General features: G+C 34.7%; 1 long non-coding RNA gene across 1 annotated transcript; it reads left to right on the top strand.

Annotated features, from left to right (window-relative positions):
- Positions 1 to 546: 546 nt before the first annotated feature.
- LOC145572425 (uncharacterized) lies at positions 547 to 4,734 on the top strand. The gene is made up of 3 exons (XR_014096836.1): positions 547 to 714; positions 1,261 to 1,317; positions 4,584 to 4,734. It is a non-coding gene; the product is annotated as an uncharacterized LOC145572425 (long non-coding RNA).
- Positions 4,735 to 19,586: the final 14,852 nt, after the last annotated feature.

Here is a 19,586-nt window from a genome sequence, read left to right as displayed (position 1 = left end):
ACATATTTTAATTCTTGACAAAGATATTTTAATTCCTAACAAAACTAATATAATAAATGACAAATATAATCTAATTCCTGGCAATAATGAACAAACAAATTTCTGATAAAATTAATTTAATTTATGACAAAACAAATTTAATTTTTGACTAAAATACTTTAATTCATGAAAAACATAACATAAAAAATTACCTGATGCGCTTGATCAATAGGTAAATGATGTTCTTCTGTAACTGTAATACCCCGTATTTTTATGTATTTATAAATTATTTATTTATTTATAAAATACATTTTTAGCCAAAAAAAAATAATAATTATGGGATTTAAATAAAATGAGTTTTGTATTTCAACAATACTTACTCTATTAAGTTATAGCTTATGTCCATTTAATTAGCCCAATAATCCTACTTATATATGTGGGCTTCATATTTAATCATTCATGTCCATCATTTATATAAGCCCAAGCCTACCCCAATCTACCCTACACTATAAATACTCCTTTAATCCCTAAAAATTTGCCACACAAAGATCAAAGGGGTAAGTTTTCTTCTATTCTTTCCTTTTTCTTTTCCTTCCTTTATTTTTTTTTCTTCCTTGCGTGAGAATGCAGCCTGCACTATTGCGGTACGGCTGCTGCCGTGTGGTCCGACCACCTTACCGGCGCTACGAACCCACCACCGGCGACCTCCTCCTTCCGCCGACGATGTTGCCGCTGGTACAACCTTGCGTGACTTTCCCTTTATCTTCTTCCCTCCTTGTTTAAAAGTACTTAGTATATTTATATACATGGTTTTGCAATTAGTTTTGACTTCTACTTTTCTAAGCATGATTAATTAGTATAGTTATGTTTTATAACTAAACATTATATTCTTTTTAAGACTTATTAAAGGGTTACAAATTTCAGATTTTCATTATTTATAATTAGAGTTTTAATTTATTTAAAGACATGATTTTTATGGTTCTAATGCCAAATAAATTTGGGGCTTTTGTATACTTAAAGTTTCTAATTGATAATTGAGTATAAAAGTTATTTTGATGAAGTTTTTAGGGATTTTTGATTAGTTTATAATGCTGAAAATTGGCTTTAAGTGTTGGTTTTGACGATTTTATAAAAAGGGTGAAATTACCCATTAAAGAGGAGTTTAATTAAGGGTTTTAAAATAATTTTTCAGATTATTATAAGTTGTTTAAAGTGAGTTTAAGTTGCTGAAAATTGTATATACAAGGTTAATTAATGTAGTATTATTGTCCCTTTATGTAGGAGACTTGGTTCAGGAATTGTTGTAGTATACTCGGTTATTTTAAGAGCTTATTTTAGGTACGTACGCGTACTCTGAAATTTATTAATAAGCGTGCATGCTAGGAATTGGTTGGAATGGTTGAATTGAAATGAGATTGGTGATGTGAATTGGATTGATTGAATTGAGAATGGTTTTGGTGAATTATTTGTGAAGCATGATTGGTTGAAATAAATTATTTATTGGATTGGTGATTGGAGATAGTTAATTTGACATGTTGTATATGAACCACACTTTTATTATTGGCAAGATAATGAGCATGTTTAATTAAACTAAATGTTTAATTTGGTTTGGAATATTGAAAAGGAATTTTATGATGGTTCATATAATTTTTATTGATGCTATAAGCATGAGGAAGGAGTTATTTAAGTGTCTTTGTACACGAGGAATAAATTATATTTTGGTGCCTTAGTGCACTTAAGGTGTTTCTAACACCGAGGGATAGGAATTGTGGCGCATTTTGCGTTTAAGGTGTTTTTGACACCGAGGTAGATTAAAAAGGGTTCAACATTAAATATTATGTGGTCATTAATTATTCAAGAATTAAATTGGTATGTTGAATTGTTTGAATAATTATAATGATTGATTATGTTATGGTTTGAGAGTCATCACCAAGTCTTAAAGTATGTAAAACAACGTAAAGTGAAAAAGATTACGCACCAAAACTTTTGGAACATTTATACCTTGAGTATGAACACATGGGGGGAGTTTTGGGGTTTTATATTTAACCATAACTTCTACTGGGAGTACAGGACGCTGTATATTACTTTTTATTATTATGCGTAGGAATTCCGCCACTTACGAGTGGTTCTTTTATACTGGCACGGTTAGCTCCCGTGTTAGTACCCCTTTATTGGGGCAGGTTAGGGGGAAAACCCGTTCGATACGTAATCAATCTAAATAAATTATTTAGTTATTTGGTTATAGAGTCATGTTGTATGTTATATGGTTGTAAACATGTGCAACAAGGTAAGTTGTACTTGATGATAGGGTGAAAGCATGTTAGTGTGTTTTATTTACGCTTATGTACTCAGTTTTGCTGATTGTGTGTTTGTTTGGCCTTATCTTTACTTTGGCCTTATGATGACCCATTTTTAATGAAGAGTATGTAATACCCCGCATTTTTGAAACGTATTTTCTAATTAGTATTCTCTTTAAAAGGGTATTTTAGTAATTTATTTTACTATTTGAATTTTGAAGCCAAAATGATATTTGAATTTTGGCGCCTAAAGTATTTTAAAACTCAATTATTTTTTTTGGAATTTGGATAAGATTTATTATCCATTTATTTTATTTTAAAAACCGGATTATTAATATATATTTAAGATATTTTAATTAAACAAAATTATAGTTTACTATTTATTTAAAAGGGCCGAAAATTCATTATTATGATTTTTGGATTTTCTATGTGTAGAAAATCTGATTTTCTTAGTTATTTTATTTAGTGAATAATTGGAATTTTATTAATTAATTATTTTATACAATAAATATTACAATTATTTTTAATTCCTTAAAACTAGCAATTAATTCCTAAATATCTAAAGCCACCATGATGGATTATTGGGTGACTTATTTTGGTAAATTATATTTTTAATTATCTCCTCAAAATATCTTATTTTCCTTAATTTTATTTCTCCATCTTTTTAATATCTAATCATCATATTTTCTTGCCATTCATTCTTCTTAATTATTCCCCAAGTAATTCCAATGTCCTTATTATTTTTCATAACATACATACATTCCATATTCAATTATACACAATCACCTTAATATCCAAACTTTCCTTAATTCTTTTACTCACTTCTCCAAGTAATCTCTTAAACCCTACTTGCCATAATTCTTCCCACATTCTCTTGCTATAATTCTTGCATGAGCTAGCCTATAAATACCCCTTCATACCTCTCATATTCTTCACACCAAAAACCCAATTCTCTTCTTCTCTCTTATTCTTCTTTTCCCTATACCTTTTCATACTTTTCTTCTCCTCTTTTCATACAAATATTATCCCGTATACCTTTGAAGCCAGTTTTCGGGCACTTCTGGTCAGTTTTTGAGGTATTGATGTTTCACATAAGATTGTTCCTCTCGAAAAAGCCTTGAGGTTAGGCTCAAGAATCACCCAATTTGGGGTTATATTGAAGGATTTATGACCTCTGCAAGTTCTGCTTATTCTTTCCAACGAAAATTCAATTCTCTTTAATCCTATTCTTTATCTTCTTCATGGTTAGTTTTCTAAAATACAAATACCTATTTCAAAGCAATAATTTTATATTAAAGTATTATTTTAAAAGAGTTTTATAGCCCATGCACATTAGATTTGAGTTTATGTTGTGATAACCTTATGGTTATGTTATTTGCAAGGTGTATTCGTGATTGAACTTTGAAATTGCGAAGTGTTGATTGATATTCGGAATCAAGGTTATTGAGGTTCTTTTTGTGTGGTTTTCTAGCAAGGATCAAGGTACGTTTAGGTGGCTAAATACCTTTGAAAGTGATTGGTTTGAATAACATGTTTTACATGATTTGATTGGTGATTGAATTAAATTGATTTGAATTATGATTTTAAAATAAATTATGTTTGAAGATATTGATTTTAATAAAAGTATTTTGAATGATTGATTTTTAAATCATGTTTTGAATGGTTTAAATTACTTATCATGTTTAAATAAAGGAATTGATTTTAAAAGGTTTGTTGAATTAAATAAAAGGTTTTTCAAGGAAGAGTTATTGATTTTGAAAAGTTATTAATATGAGATTTTATTCTCAAGTATCTATTTAAAAGGTTTTGATTTTCAAAGTACGTGGAATTATTAAAAAGGAGTTTGAATTATATTGGAATTTACTGGATATTAAAAGGATTTATTGAACCATTGAATTATTATTATTAATGCTTTATAAGCATGTTGGTAATCCCACTATGTGAATTTGGTATATTGATAAGGCCTTGGACTTTGTATGACCGGGTCTTTCCTGAAGAATAGCCTTGTAATATAAGGAGACTAGCTTGGGGGGTGTGCACACTTGGGTGAGGAATTGGATTAAAAGAAATTGGTTCTTAATAAAGGAATTGGTTTTATTAAATATTATTTTGAATATTGAATCATTGGAATCGGTTTTGGAATAATGAATTTGGAATTTATTGGATTAATTATTGGAATTGATTTTTAAAGCATGTTTGCAAATAAATTGAGTTTACATTATCTTGCACTTATCGTACTTAGCATATTTTGCTAATCCGTATTTCTTATTTGTTTTGGTTCGCCCTGTTTACCGTAATGGTAAGCAGTATTGACTATTTTCAGGTGGAGTCAATAATTGAGCATATGGAGTTCCGGGAATGGTTTCACCTAGATTAGGAAGTGTTGGTCTTGTGTCTTTATTTTGAGTACTCATAACAATGTTACTATTTTTATAAGTATTAATAAAAGAAAGTTGAGTTTCCGTTGCAAGTTTTGTTATTGAGTTAAGTATTTTGAGTAGCCTTGCGTAATCATGCGGCGGTAATACGCCTAAATCTATCTCTACGTTATAATTATACGTATTATACTGGTATTTCCGTAGAGGGAGATTTGGGGGTGTTACAGAGTAGTGGGGACAAGTAGAGTGAAGCTTTTCAGGTGATGAAGCATTTTCATGATGGGGCATGAATGAAGAGCGAATCATGCTTAGTTTCCATAAGTTTTGATGTGGATTATTGCTTTGAATATTTTATTATTTTATATGTGAGACTAACGCAAAGTTTTTTTAAGTTTTTTTTGGTTTAATAAGGGTCTACAATGGTTCCAAGTTGTAGGTCGACTTCGTTTGACTTTGGTTTGACTTTACTTTCGTTTTGGTTGACTTTATAGTTGACTTGTTTTGAACGTTTTTAAAGAAAGTCTTCCGCTGTGTGTCTTTGATAATTGCCTTAGCCGTTTTCACGGTTGCGGTAATATCTTAGATTTTCCTATTTTGAGTTTTGAAAAGAGCAAAACAGGTATTTTAAAGGAAAGAAATTTCTAGGGTGTTACAGTAACTTTAGACTGAATTAAATCATCAAATTTAGTAACAACCTGAAATCATATGTATATTACAAATAAAAAATATATACATTTATTTATATAAAAGATCATAGTTAAATACAAAAATTATTTTTATAAATTTTTTAAATAAAATACAAATATTAGACCTTAGATGTGCTGTAATCATCCTTGTCATTTTTACTTTTTTTTTCATTAGTTATTGGAATTTCTTCTTCAGTAACTTCTGCATTTTTTTCTTGAGATGGTTGAGGAGATGGTTGAGGAGTAGGAATAACTAATAGAAACTGAGGCATAGGATCAGCTCCCTTAGAAAAACTCCTCCTTTCTTGCACAACCCTAACCTGATTCTCATTCAAACCAGCAGAATAAAATTTATTAAGTCCCTTGGCTTTCTTTGGTGTTCTTGAAGGTGATGTCGAAGTTTCTAATAGTCCTGTGCTAGGTTCAGAATATATAGCAGCTTCTGCACTAACTGAAACATCAACTGATTCTGGTTCTCTATTCACATTTTGATCAACATCAGTTCATTGGTCAACAGTCAAGACATTGCCTTCATCTTTATTACCATCTGGTATCTCTTCACGCATACCAGTTTCAGGCATACCAGTTTGATCCTCTACATTGGTTTTGTTGCCTTGATTTGCATCCTCTAAATTACCTTCATTATCTTGAGTTTGGTCTTTTTCCAAATCAAGATCAGCAATAACATTATTCACCTATATAAAATCAAGGTTAATATCAGATAGAAATCTTAAATGAATTTAATATTTAAAATAATAATAAAGATAATTAAACTTACAATTTCATCAAGCTTAAGCTTAATATCAAACTGATCCAAATCAGAGGCTAACTTTTTGCTCTGCGTAGCAGCTATCACTATTTCATCAATTTTTGCTAAGAATTGAGGACTAGAATATATATCATCTTCTCCTTGAGATTGAGACTCTTGTGAATATGTTTTTGCTTCATCCTTCAAATCAATAGCAAAGTGAAGTTGGTTCTCTGATAAGATCTTCAAATCATGATCAAATTTCATCATTTTCTTCTTCACAAGCTAATAAAAAATAGAATAAAGAGTGAATAAGTAAAATATAATAAAATATCATGATTCCTGACTATGAACAAAAAGTGAATTGTAACATTCTTATTCTTGACAGAAGTAATATAATTTCTGACTGAAACAATGTTATTGCTTATTGAAATAATTTAATTCCTGATTAATACAATTTCTTTCCTGTCTAAAATAATCTAATTCCTGACTAACATTTTCTTGTTCATGATAAAATTAATCTTATTTCTGACAGAAACAATGTTATTCCTGATTGAGATAACTTATTGCCTGACTAAAATAATTTCATTCCTAACCAAAATTATCTAATTCTTGACTAATATTTTCTTATTCCTGATAAAAGTAAACTAATTTCTGACTGAAACAGATAATTTATTTCCTGATTTAAAATTTCTTATTCCTGATAAAACTAAACTAATTTCTGACTGGACAATTTTAATCCTGACTAATATTATTTAACTTCTGAAAAAAAACACTTAATTCTTGACAAAAATTTAAGTACATATATAGCAGGTTATACAATATCAAAACTTGAATAAGAAACTTTACAAAATTAATAAAAAGATAGGATTTTAAACTTACATCAATATCCATCTTGTCAATCTCATCATCAGTGGGATAATCTTGATGAATCCTGTACATTACATATCTAGCTTTCTCATCTTCAACTTTCAAACTAATGCTAGCATATTGTACACCATGGCCTTCCTTCTTTTCATCAAAATCTTCATCATCTGTATCTTCAAGCTTAAACTCAATGTTCTCAAGCTGAAAAGCTTTTAAAAGAGCCTGTTCACTTTTACCAGCATACTGTGTTGGTATGATATAAGGATACTGTTTCAGAGTACCATAATCCATATTTTCTGCAACAGACTTAATCATCTCATTCAGACTTTCACAAGTCCAATTCATTATAAATGGCTTCCTATCTAGAGTGGTTCCAAACTCAAACTTTTTCAAAAAAGCAATTACAAATGCAACCAGACAACCATTTACTTATCTTGATTTGGTTTTCCCTTCCCCTTTTGTCTTTCTCTTCAAAATAAATGCCTGAAAGTCTGATATTGAATCATACAACCAATCCATCACATAACCAGCCCAGTTGTAAGTCTTTATGAAACGTACATCTTCCAAAGACTTGATGATGTTAAAATTGGGGGACTTATCACCCATTGGAGCCAAAAAATTAGATACAACAAACATAACAAAAAGTCTCTTGAGTTCATAACCCCCTTCTCTATATTTCTCAAACAACTTTTCATAAGTACCAAAATTGACATATGTCTTCTTCTTCTTACTTTGAACAGCTTTATCAGATTCATCTCCAGTTTTCCTCTTCTTTTTCTTCTTTGTTTCAGATTCAACTCCTTTTTCAGATTCATCTCCTTTTTCTGATTCATCTTATTTATCCAAACACAAAAACTTCCTCTACTCTAACTTCAAACCCTCATTAGGATTAAATCCTTTCTTGATTTTAGAAATCTCTTTCACAGCTAGATCGGTATAAGGAATACCCAACACATCAGCAATATCAGAACTATCAATATGAATGGCATATTCCTTTTTTACCAACAATCAGATTTCTAGCCTTGGGATTATAATGATTTACTACATAACAGTACAACTGATGGCTAATATTTTCCTTCAAATTAATATGAAGCAATCCACCAAAACCAATTTCTATTACATCTTTCTTTTGCTTCTCACTTAAATCTTCTAGAATTAGACAAAGTTTATTAGCACCAGATTTATTACCAACTTCTAAGTCTGAAATATCATCTTCAGTAACAGAACTGACACTAGTAGAAAAAATACTATTTGTAACACCCTATTAGTAACTAACATAAGTTATGTTAGTTACAAGAAAAGTATTAGTAACTGACATAAATAATGTGGGTTACAAATAAACTATTATTAGTATCTGGCATAATCAAGGCCAGTTACATATAGTAGGTCAATGATAGGCTGAATAACTATTAGTAATGGGCATAAAAAAGGTCAGTTATAAATAATAGGTCTAACTTTATTGACTTTATTAATTGTAATGGGCTTTGTTAAAGTCAGTTACAAATACTTACAAGACTTTTTTTTTATTTTTTATTTTTTTATTTTTTTTATTGAGGGACGAAACAAATACTTACACGACTCACCCTTCTTCCTTTTCCCCATATTTTCACAAAATCCGTAGCTTTTCTCTCTCCTCTCAAAACTGCTCTACAGCTCCTCCAAAATTGCTTAAAGCTTCTCCAAAACCAAAGCTCATTCTTCAAGAATATCATTAAGGTACATATGCTCTCGATCTCCACCTAATTTACATTTTTTTAATCATTAAGCCATTAGTTAATAAAAAGGTCTAAAAACAATTCTAGGGTTTATGCTTTTGTTTGTCAATTTAATTTAATGGAAGTTTTGGGGTTTTATTACTTTCCAGTTGCAAACTCATTCATATTAAACTAGAATTAAAGAAAGTTGATCTACTTTTGAGATGTTGGGTTGCGATATTTTCGAGCTGGTAAATTGAAGCTTATAATTCTTAAATCGGTGTCTTGTTGAACAATTTGCAGGGCTGAAAGATTCGGTATGTGTAGGGATTATTTCAAGCATTACCCCAAACTTGAGCCCCACTGTGATCATACACTTAAGCATGGTGGCGTCCAAAGGGAAGGAAGCTAGAGCAAAAGCCAACAAGTTTTAGGAACTTGTAAACCGTTCACAGGGTGAAGGTTACACCCCTTAACGATCCATGAGATCGTCAACTCCAAAAGGTCTTGAACCAAATAGGCTTCGGGGATGAAGGTACAAATCCAACCTGAAAGAGATTGAACCTGCCCTAAATAGGCCTCTACTTCATTCTTCTCGTATTCTTGTGCGCTTTCTGACTAACATGCAATCAATAGGTTAACCCTAAACCTGTTTATCTATGTTGGTTGAATTTAATGCATAGATAAAACTATTATTGGTGATCACTTGAATTATAATCATATTAGCCTTAAACAAGATTATTAATTATCTTATTAAGCATGATTACAAGTACAAATTCCCTTTAAACATGCATAAAAGGCGTGATCAAGCAATAACAATGAATATAATATATCAAGCAACATAATAATCATCATAATTATAAATAATCATTATACATTAAAAAGTAATTGATTATAAGGAAAAATTGTCACCATTAATCCCAACTTTTCTCCATCCGTCGATATTAATCCCAACTTCAGTTTATTATTCCCAACTTTGCACCCTATTAATTTTTATCACTCCCAACCGGTCATCCAGCCTGATGTAGACACGTGTAAATGCGTGATAGGTCCGAATTTCAAAAAAATAAATAAATTAATTAAAAAAAATTAAAAACCCAACCCCAACAGTGCCACCTCGAGCAGCGCGGCAGCCCCTGTCTTTACCAGTCCCCTCGAGCGTCGGCCGCCGCCAGACCCCCTTCCCCTACTCCGTCGCCAACGCTGGCTCGACCAGCCTCCCCTTTCCCCTTAAAACTTCCCGTAACCCTCCTCTTCCCCTCTAAAGCACCGCAACTCAACAGCCACCACCACCTCTGTTCGCCACCAGCCATCAACCTCAATTCCGAAAACACCTACCACTGCAACACCGCAATTCGCGCATTCAACAAAACCCAGCCCGCAACTCCACCAACAAAACCCAGACTTTGCCGTTTCGACAAGAGAAAGCCCCTACTATTTCTGGCAGGTGGCATCTCCTGCTGTCCCGGCAGTGGCATCTTCCCCCTCCGTTTTTGCACTTTCCCCCTTCATTTCTGCCCCGTTCCCCCTCCGTTTGAACCCTCTTATCCCTTCTCCGTTGAAATCCGACCACCTTGCTGCCTTCTTTAGCAAATTCCAACCATCCCCTGGTGGTTTTGAGAGTGAAGCTAATAGAGGAGGTGGTAGGGCTGACAAAAATGGGAGGTGGTGGTGGTGGAAGGGGTTGTAGGAGGGCTAGGGGATTTTTTTTTTAAATTTTTCTTTATTTTTAACCTATCATGTTGCGACACGTGTAGAAATAATCACAAGTCAGCAAAATTTACCTTTTCAACCGGTTTCAAGTCACTTGGGAGTGATAAAAATTAATGGGGTATAAAGTTGGGAGTGATAGAGAATAAAAGAAAGTTGGGATTAATATTGGCGGACCGAGCAAAGTTGGGATTAATCATGGCAATTTTTCCTTGCTTATAAATGAATTAATATAAAGATATGGTGAGAAATCTAAGTTGGTAAATATATTATTTTATGATTTTTTTCCTAAATTTTGGGAAAAAAATATTTGCGTATATTCTCTATCAATTTTTTTAAAAGTTATTTTTTTTAAAAAAATATATATATATATACTAAGGGCACACCAGAAGATGACACGTGTTATTGTTGGTGTGTCTTTTAGTATATAGTTGATTGATTGATGCTTATGTTGTTAAACACAATGTGCTATCTTAATAAAACTACGAGTAACATACTTCACCATTCTCAAAACTAAACATTGGTGCAACATGTTGACTTTTAGGAAGATTTATTAAGCACCGCCAACAATTTTTATCAACGCCGCCAACATTTTAGATGAATGGACACCAATACCCTTATTACTACACCCCCCAATTTTCTTCCTCTTTCTCTATTTTTTTCTGTCTCATCACCCACAATGTACAACCACTTCTTTCATCGTGCTTTGTTTCTCTCTCGTAACCGTTTTCCAACCACCATACCACCACAACAGTGGTTGTACGTCGGAGGTGAAGGGCAGTGGCAGCAAGGCCGTAGCAAAGCCAGGGCAGGCGGGTGGGCCCCTAAACCAAAAGCCCAACTTTAGTTTAGTAAAAGGCCCCAAAATAATTATGTGTATAAAAAAAACAAAAAAAACAAAAAAAAAGAAAAAAAAAAGGAAAAAGCGTATACAGCAAAAAATTGAGTTTCAGAATTTCAAACACCATTTTCTTCGCCGTTCAACTTTCACTTTCCCAAGTGAATTTTATTAACCCCAAAAAAAAAACTCTTTCATAAATTCAATTCTATCCCTTTTTTCGGTGATTTTATTTCAAAATGTATCTCAATTCAATTTTCTGTCAGATTAATGCATTAATCCCTTATCCTTCGTGATTATGATAAACGGTAATTTTATCCTTCAATTTTCAGCGGGAATTTATCTAATTATATATAATTCTCTTTGTAAATTCTACTTTATTCATCTAAATCTTTTCTTTCTATTAAGTTTTCATAATCTGTACAATTTCTTTCAATCAAGAATTATAAAATTGGAGGAAAAATATCTAATTCATTTATTGGTTGTTGAATTAGTTTGTTTGATTGTTCTAATTGCTTTGACTCGTTCGACGAGAGCTACGGGTCATTATTTCGTCAAAATGCTAGTATGCTAAGGTTAATTCTTATCTAACTTTTTAATTTTATACTTTTTCATTCCTAAATCATAATGTAATTTTTTTGCCCACCCAATTTTTATTTTTATAAAATACTATATGTGAATTAGGGCCCCAATTTATGTCTTCGCCCCGGGCCACCGAAATTTCTGAAACGGCCCTGAGCGGCAGCTGTATACATAGGAGGCGGAAGGGCAGCAATGACGACGGTATTGCGGTGGTTGGCAAAACCAGTTCGTCTTCTTTTTTTTATAATCTCCGGCGTTCACTATCGGTGCTCAAAACCGGTTGACTCTGCAAGTAACTGGCGCTCAAAACCGGTGGTTACCCAGGCCAACCCGTTTTTGGCGCCGATTGCTGGCCATGGTCGATCAGTTTTAGGCACCGGTCGACAGTAAATCACAAATATGCTGCTTGATTTCTATTTTTTTAATTATAATTATGATTATTCATTTGAGTTCAAGTAGTAGTAGTATAGGATCTTCGATCAATTATTATTATTGACAAAAGAGCTATCAAATAAATTGAAAACAAACAAATATAACATCTGTCAACCAAAAAGCTAAAATAAAAAATACAACAACTGACGACGCCGGGTACAACCTGCTAACCAGTGAGGCGGAGTAACCCACAAACGAGGAACCTTTTGAACCTGACAAACCAAAAGGGATTGAACCAAAGCCCGCATCTCCTGAATGAGCCACCAAGCCGAAATTTCCATTGACCCAGAAGGAGGAAAAAGAGCAAGGAGGGCAGCACAATCTATATAAACCCGGATTTTCAAGAAGCCTCTACGGATAGCAAACTCCTAACCCCAAACTCCTAGTACCTCAAAAGAATGAAGCTCACGGACTATCCAGCCTACTCCAGCCCTATAAGTAGAACAATCCCAAGCCCCATCTATGATCAAACAAGCCGTTGGAGAGATAATAGGTAACCCTCGCAGACAATGCCATCGGACATCCTGCTTATCCTCTAAACGAACCAAACAAGATTTCGAAGACCTCTTCCAAGTTTGAGCCTGCATAGCACGAAGAAACCACTCTGACGCCAAACCAATAATAGTCCCAGGCGACCAAACAGCTTTCCTAAACCTCAAATGATTACGAGAAATCCAAATCGCCTAGAGAAGAGCAAATAATGAAGCAATACCCTTCTAGTCCTTCAATGACGAAAAATGAGAAATTGTACGCGAGAACCAAACACCAAACGAAGAAAATTGCATAAGATCCCATTGAATGCCCAACGTTCCAGACAGCCAAAGACTGCAGATAACAGGACAATCTCTGAATGTATGAGACACAGATTCCAATCCACATGACAAAAAGCACAAACTAGATCAATAGGAAGACCTCGAGCATGGAGAATAGTCGCTAAAGGAAGAGCGCCATGCAGCAATTTCCAACCAAAGATTTTCCACCTAGGAAGAATTGGTAAAGCCAAAAACTTCCTCCACCATGCTGGAGAAATTTTAGATTGACTACTAGACAAGACCCTAGGCTCACAAAGAAGTGCATAACCAGATTTTATTGAAAAAACACCTCCCTAGTAAACTTCCAGTAAACAAAATCATCCATCAACCACACTGGCCGATCCAACGAAAGAATTCTAGCAGAGAGCTAGATTCAAACATGCCATGAATAATAGAAGCATCCCACGCGTAAGAACGCGGATCAAGTAAAGAAGACACAAGAGTCGATCGAACCGACTCAGTCGGAAGATCCTTAAAATGAACCAGTTCCCCCGGCACCCTGGAATCCTCCAAAATATGAACACGAGAACTTGAACCAACCTTCCAAAACAGACCCTTCGATAACACGGAAAATCCCGACATAAGACCCCTACAACCCGAAGAGGGACGAGAAACCGAGATCGAATCAATGGAACGAAGAGTCGAATATTTCGCAAACAGAAGCCGGGAAACCAACAATTGAGGGTACTGAATAAGCCGCCAACTCTACTTAGCCAACGGGGAAGAGTTAAAAGGGGCAATACTGCGAATTCCCAATCCTTCTAAACCCTTCGGAAGATGGAGCAACGACGAAGAACGAAGAGCCAATCCTCGATTAGAAGAAGATTACTTCCACCAAAACCTGGCTAACAAATTATCCATTCTAGAACATATAGAATCGAGAATTTTGAAAACAGACAAAATATGATTAAAGGAGGCAATGAGCACTGAGTTGATAATAACAAGCTTCGCCGCCGGCGAAAGCTGCAGAGCTGCAAAGGCCTGTAATCGTTTGGCCACCTTGTCCAAGAGGAACCCAAACTCAGAGCATTTACTACGGCCCAAATCAATAGGAAGCCCCAGATAAGAACCCAATCTAGATTCAGACCGCATTTTCAAACAACCAGAAAGATAGGCTCGATAATCCTCTAGAGTATTATGACTAAACTTGACAAATGACTTCTGCAAATTAAGCATTTGACCTGAAATATCACAGAATGCAGAAAGCACATTCAACACCTGTTCATACGCAGGAGGAGAGACCTGGAAAAATAGTAAGGAGTCATCGGCAAAGAACAAATGTGAAATGACTGGAGCCCCCCTCGCTATTTTAATCCCCTGAATAAGGCCTTCAGATTCTGCCTTACGAAGCATTGCTGACAAAACCTCCATGCACAAAATAAACAGGTAGGGAGATAGAGGATCTCCCTGACGCAAACCACACTGAGGACGAAAACCCTCTGTAGGAGAACCATTAACTAGCACCTGATAAGAGACCGTAGAAACACATTGCATAATAAGATGAATCTAGTAGGGCGGAAACCCAAAAACCTGAAGCACCCGACTTAGAAAGTCCCACTCAACTCTATCATAAGCTTTGTTCATGTCTAGCTTCAAGGCCGCATAAAAACGTTTCCTAGCTTTGGAAGCATTCATAAATTAAAGGATCTCAAGCACCATCAGGCAATTATCAGACATCAACCTACCAGGGACAAAGGCATTCTGAAAATCTAAAACTATGTCTGGTAGAATCCAACGCAGACGACGAGTAAGACACTTAGCTATGCATTTATAAATGACATTACAAAGACCTATCGGTCTAAATTGAGAAACAAGTTCAGGGTGATCTAATTTAGGGAGCAAAACTAAGAACGTCCGATTTAAGTCCTTAAGTAAATAGCCATGAGCAAAAAAGAACTGAACAACATTCACAACATGATCACCCACCTCAGTCCAATAGGTCTTAAAAAAGGCTGAAGTAAAACCATCACGACCTGGAGACTTACCATTAGCAATACTAAACATCGTCTGCCTAATATCATCAGCCGAAAAGGGAGCTAATAAGGACTGACGATGTCTGTCAAACAAAGAAGGGAGGTGAAGGGAATCCCAAGGGAACTGAGAAACTGAAGGTCGATCTGAATGCCTACTATACAATGACCTATAAAAATCCAGAACCACGGAACGAATGTCCCTCGCATTTGAAACCCAAGAGCCATCGTTGTCCTTAAGAACATGAATAGTGTTCTTTCGACGATGAGCCTGAACTGCAGAAAAAAGCAACCGAGTATGCTCATCACCAAACGCATCCTACTTCACTTTTGCTCGTTGTCTCCAAAAAAGAGAGGCTGCCTGAGCCTCTTCAATCTTCTCCCTCCTAAAAGTGCTAAACAAACAACGGCTATTTCGAGAATCAAGATTAAAGAAGCATTAGTAACATCCGCAACCAGAGCTTTCCAATCAATGCCCCACGCCCTTTTATGAGAAACACACCAAGCAAGCAGACGATGATGAAGAACACATAGCCTTTTTGATAATGAAAACATAAGAGACCCCGGGATATGTTTGGCAAATACAGTGTGAACCATAGTAGCAACATCCTTAGAGTGTAGGCACCAATTTTCAATTCTGTAAGGCCGTTTATAACTAACAGAAGGCAAAGAGTCACATAAAATAATAGCCGCATGATCTGAAAACAAAATGGACTGGTGATGAACTGAGGTAGCCGGCCAATCCTGAAGCCAATAGGAAGTAGCCAATGCTCTATCTAACCTCTCAAAAGTGGGGTCCATAACTGTTCTCCCATTAGTCCAAGTAAAAGACGGTCCAGAAAACGGAATATCAAGAAACCCATTGTCCAATTTCCATTGTATAAAATCATGACGGCTAGGAATGTCCAGATTACCACCCACCTTATCCGATAAATATTCAACCTGGTTAAAATCGCCAACTAACACAACATTCGGATAAGAAGCTAAATATCAGATACTTCCGACCACACAGTCATACGATCAGAAACTTGAGGCGCTCCATACAGAAACAGGACATGTTTTATTACCAAATTCTCCACAACTTGACATAATATTACATGCGGATAAACTAAAAGAGGTTCAACCACAACTGGGGCAAACTAAAACACACACAGCCCACCACTAAGACCCACCGAATCAACACCTACAAAACCTAAACATGACAGGGGAGATAACTTATGCATTACAGAATGTACAGACACCATGGTTTCAGCTAAGAATACAATATCAACAGCATAAGAGCGGACTAAGGACGCGATGTAAGGAACTTTACGGGAGTCCGCCTGACCCAAACCCCTACAATTCCAAGCCGCAAGCTTCATCTGTCGCCTGGTGGCCTTAAACGGGCGGCCACCGAACCCTTAGAGAAAGAGCCAGAATGAGACATCTGAGTTGGAGAAAAGGTACCAATTCCTTTACGTTTCTTAATAGAGAGACAAGAGAAACACCTAGCAGCAGCAGCCTCCGCACCATTCTCCTCAGAGCAGAGCATTAAATTCTCAGTAGAACCCGAGGGCGATCTCTTCTTAGGACTAACTGAATTCACCCTCTCTAATGGTGAAGTGCTTTTAGGCCCCTTTCGCAATGAAACTGACGAAGAGACAGAGAAATTTGGCCGTTTACGAGGGATTAACCTCGAGGGTCGAGAAGATTGAGAAGATTGGGTAGTAGTATTGGAAGGTGCTGGTGGATAGATGTCAGGGAAATATTCGTTGTTTACTGGAACGTGTAAAGGTTCTTTAAGGGTTGAGATAATGGGTTGGGATGGTGTTTGGCACAATTCATTTGGAACAAGGTTTATGTTGCTTGTTTCTAATTGTGATTTCCTCTTTTTCAAAGGTGAGACAAATGGAGTAGCAAACTCACAGGGTCTTTTGTTGGGTTGAAAGTTCTAGATTTGGGGTCGATCGAAGTTTTTGAAAGAGCTCATGAGATTCACTGTGGTAGTTCTAAATTTCTCCGTTCTCTTTAGGCCAATATTCATATTTGAGAGATTATGGGGAAACAAAGTAGCAGACTTAAACAGCTCGTTGTTATCAACAAAAAAAGGAGCAGAGCTATAATGACTCATAAGGCAAGAATTCTGCTTATGGCCAACTCTATTACAGTTAGAGCACAAAATAAACACATTCTCATATTTGAAATTAATCCATTTAAACTCAGATTGTCCAAGGTCCAAGTAAAATCCAGATAATAACGGTTCCAAAACATGAATGTGGAGTTTAACTCTAACCACGCATCTAATTGATCCTGGAAGGGGTTCATCGACACACAAAATTTTTCCAGCCAGAACAAGCATTGGATTAACGACATTATTCTCACATAAGTTCAGAGGTACCTCATCGAGATGAACCCAAATATCAGCCTCGTCAAATTTCATATCTCTGATTGACTTACCCCGAGTCCAAGGTGTAAAGATCAAGAGAGCCGCTTGGTACGCAGCCGAGCCTTGTTGTAGCATAGCATCTTTATCACGAACATCCTCACAAAGTAAAAGGAAAATACTATCGAACTTTTGAAAAGTAATTTTCCCAAATTTAATCCACTGGTTGAGTAACCGTCATCTTAATCGAAAAAGGGGAACAACAAAAATAGTGGAATATTTACTATTAAAGTAGGAGTACTGCAAAGAACAAGGAAATTGAAGGGAAAAAGTGGTTATCAAGCAAAAAAAGTATCAAACCATTGAACTAAGAAGATTGAAATTGAACTTCAAGTGCTCCTCTATTTTGTTCTGCAACCCCTTTCCCTTTTTCATTTGTTTTCCTTTTTTTTTTTTTGTTTATTTTTTCTTCTCTGGATTGATGATTGAAATTGTGTGTAGATGATTGATGAAGTTGATGAAGGTGGAAGACGGTGGAAGATGGTGGAAGCGGTTGGGGATAAGGCTCTAGTTTTCTAGAGAGATAAGCTCTCAATTTAGAGAGAGAAAGAACTTTCATCAATTATTATTATTATTTGTTTGTCAGAAAAAGTACTCCAATTGTAATTGCGTGGCTGCTGGTGGCATGCATGGATGGTGATGGCTTTTGTGGTGGTTGAAGGTTGGGTTTGTCCCTTAGGAAAGAGAAAGCTATGTGAGGATGAGTAAGGGTAATTTTGTCCATTCATCACTTTTATTGGCGGTTTTGATAAAAAAACGTTGGCGGGATTTAGCGATTCACTTTTATTTAGTGTAATTCTACGGGTAACATAAGACCATCTCCAATGGTGAGATTCAAGTTTGAGTATTGAAATACAAAATGAGTTGTTTCTAACCTCCAATGGTGACATCATACCCACTTTTCAATTTAGCAATTCATGTAAAGTCTAATTTCTCAATGGTGAGACTCTCTAAAATATACAAATGTCACTTTCAATTTATGGCCCACCAAATCCATTTTTTTTTAATAATCAAATATTGTAAGATTAAAAAAATAAAAATAAAAAGGTAAATCTTAAATAAATAACAAAATATAATAGAATATTGACAAGGGTCCACATTTTTTTGTCAAATGAGACTCAAAGTTGAGTATCTAAACTTAGCAACTTTTTTAAACTTAGTAACTTTTTTTTGGAGTTGCTAAGTTTAGATACCAACTTATTAGTATACATTGCAAAAAATACTCTCTCTCTCTCCTAAAAATACTCACTTGAGTCTCACTATTAAAGATGGTGTAATTCACCCTACTTTAAAATTTCAAGCAACGATAATATCTTACAACATGTTGTGAATTTGACGAGCCCCGCTTAAAACACAAACAAAGCTCGTGACTTGTCCAAGTGAACATGCTTTATGTTTATTTTTACTATGAATAGTTTATTACTCTAAAATTTATGACATATACAAAGAATGAAAGTAACTTATTATTATTATTATTATTTTTTTTTTTTTTTTTTTTGAGGAAAAGTAACTTATCATATTAAAATGTACTACGTATAAAAATAATATTAGTGAATGAAGAGCTAAAAAAAAAACACAAACAAATTTCTTGTTAAAAAAAAAAAAAAAAAAAAACAACTAACAAAGCTCGTGACTTAATTCAAGTTCGAATGAAATTATAATGAATCTAAGCTAGCTTAACCAATTCAAGCTCAATGTCGGCTTAGCTTGCTCAATTATCACCCTTTCAATCTGCTAATCTCAACACACTTATTATAAGTACAGAATCAAACATTGAAATTATAACTGTTAGTTGTGAACTGTCCACGTATTTGACCTTATATGCTTTGATAAGATCATGCACTTTGGCTTGGACAATTCACTAGAACCACAAAGTTGTACAACAAAGAACTAGTTCGTTAGACAAAATAGATCAAATAATTGATAGGAGAAGTTGCGTGTCCTAGCGCTTCATTCCTAGCCTTTTTGTTTGTTTCATCATTATAAATCTGTAAATTTAGAAGAAAAACTAAGAAAAAACTTTGATATGAAAAGATAAATAAAAGGTAGGATCTCATTATATTTGTTGAGAAAATGAGATAGTAGTTGTAGCATTTAAATTGTTTCTATGATCTGATTTTAAAGGCGTGTTCGGCAAAATATAGCTGTGAAGGTAGTTGTAAGCTGTGTAG

Source organism: Chenopodium album, chromosome 12, assembly GCF_948465745.1.
Source record: "Chenopodium album chromosome 12, dcCheAlbu1.1, whole genome shotgun sequence".
Classification (NCBI taxonomy): Eukaryota; Viridiplantae; Streptophyta; class Magnoliopsida; order Caryophyllales; family Amaranthaceae; genus Chenopodium; species Chenopodium album.
This window is presented reverse-complemented; position numbering and strand designations above follow the sequence as displayed.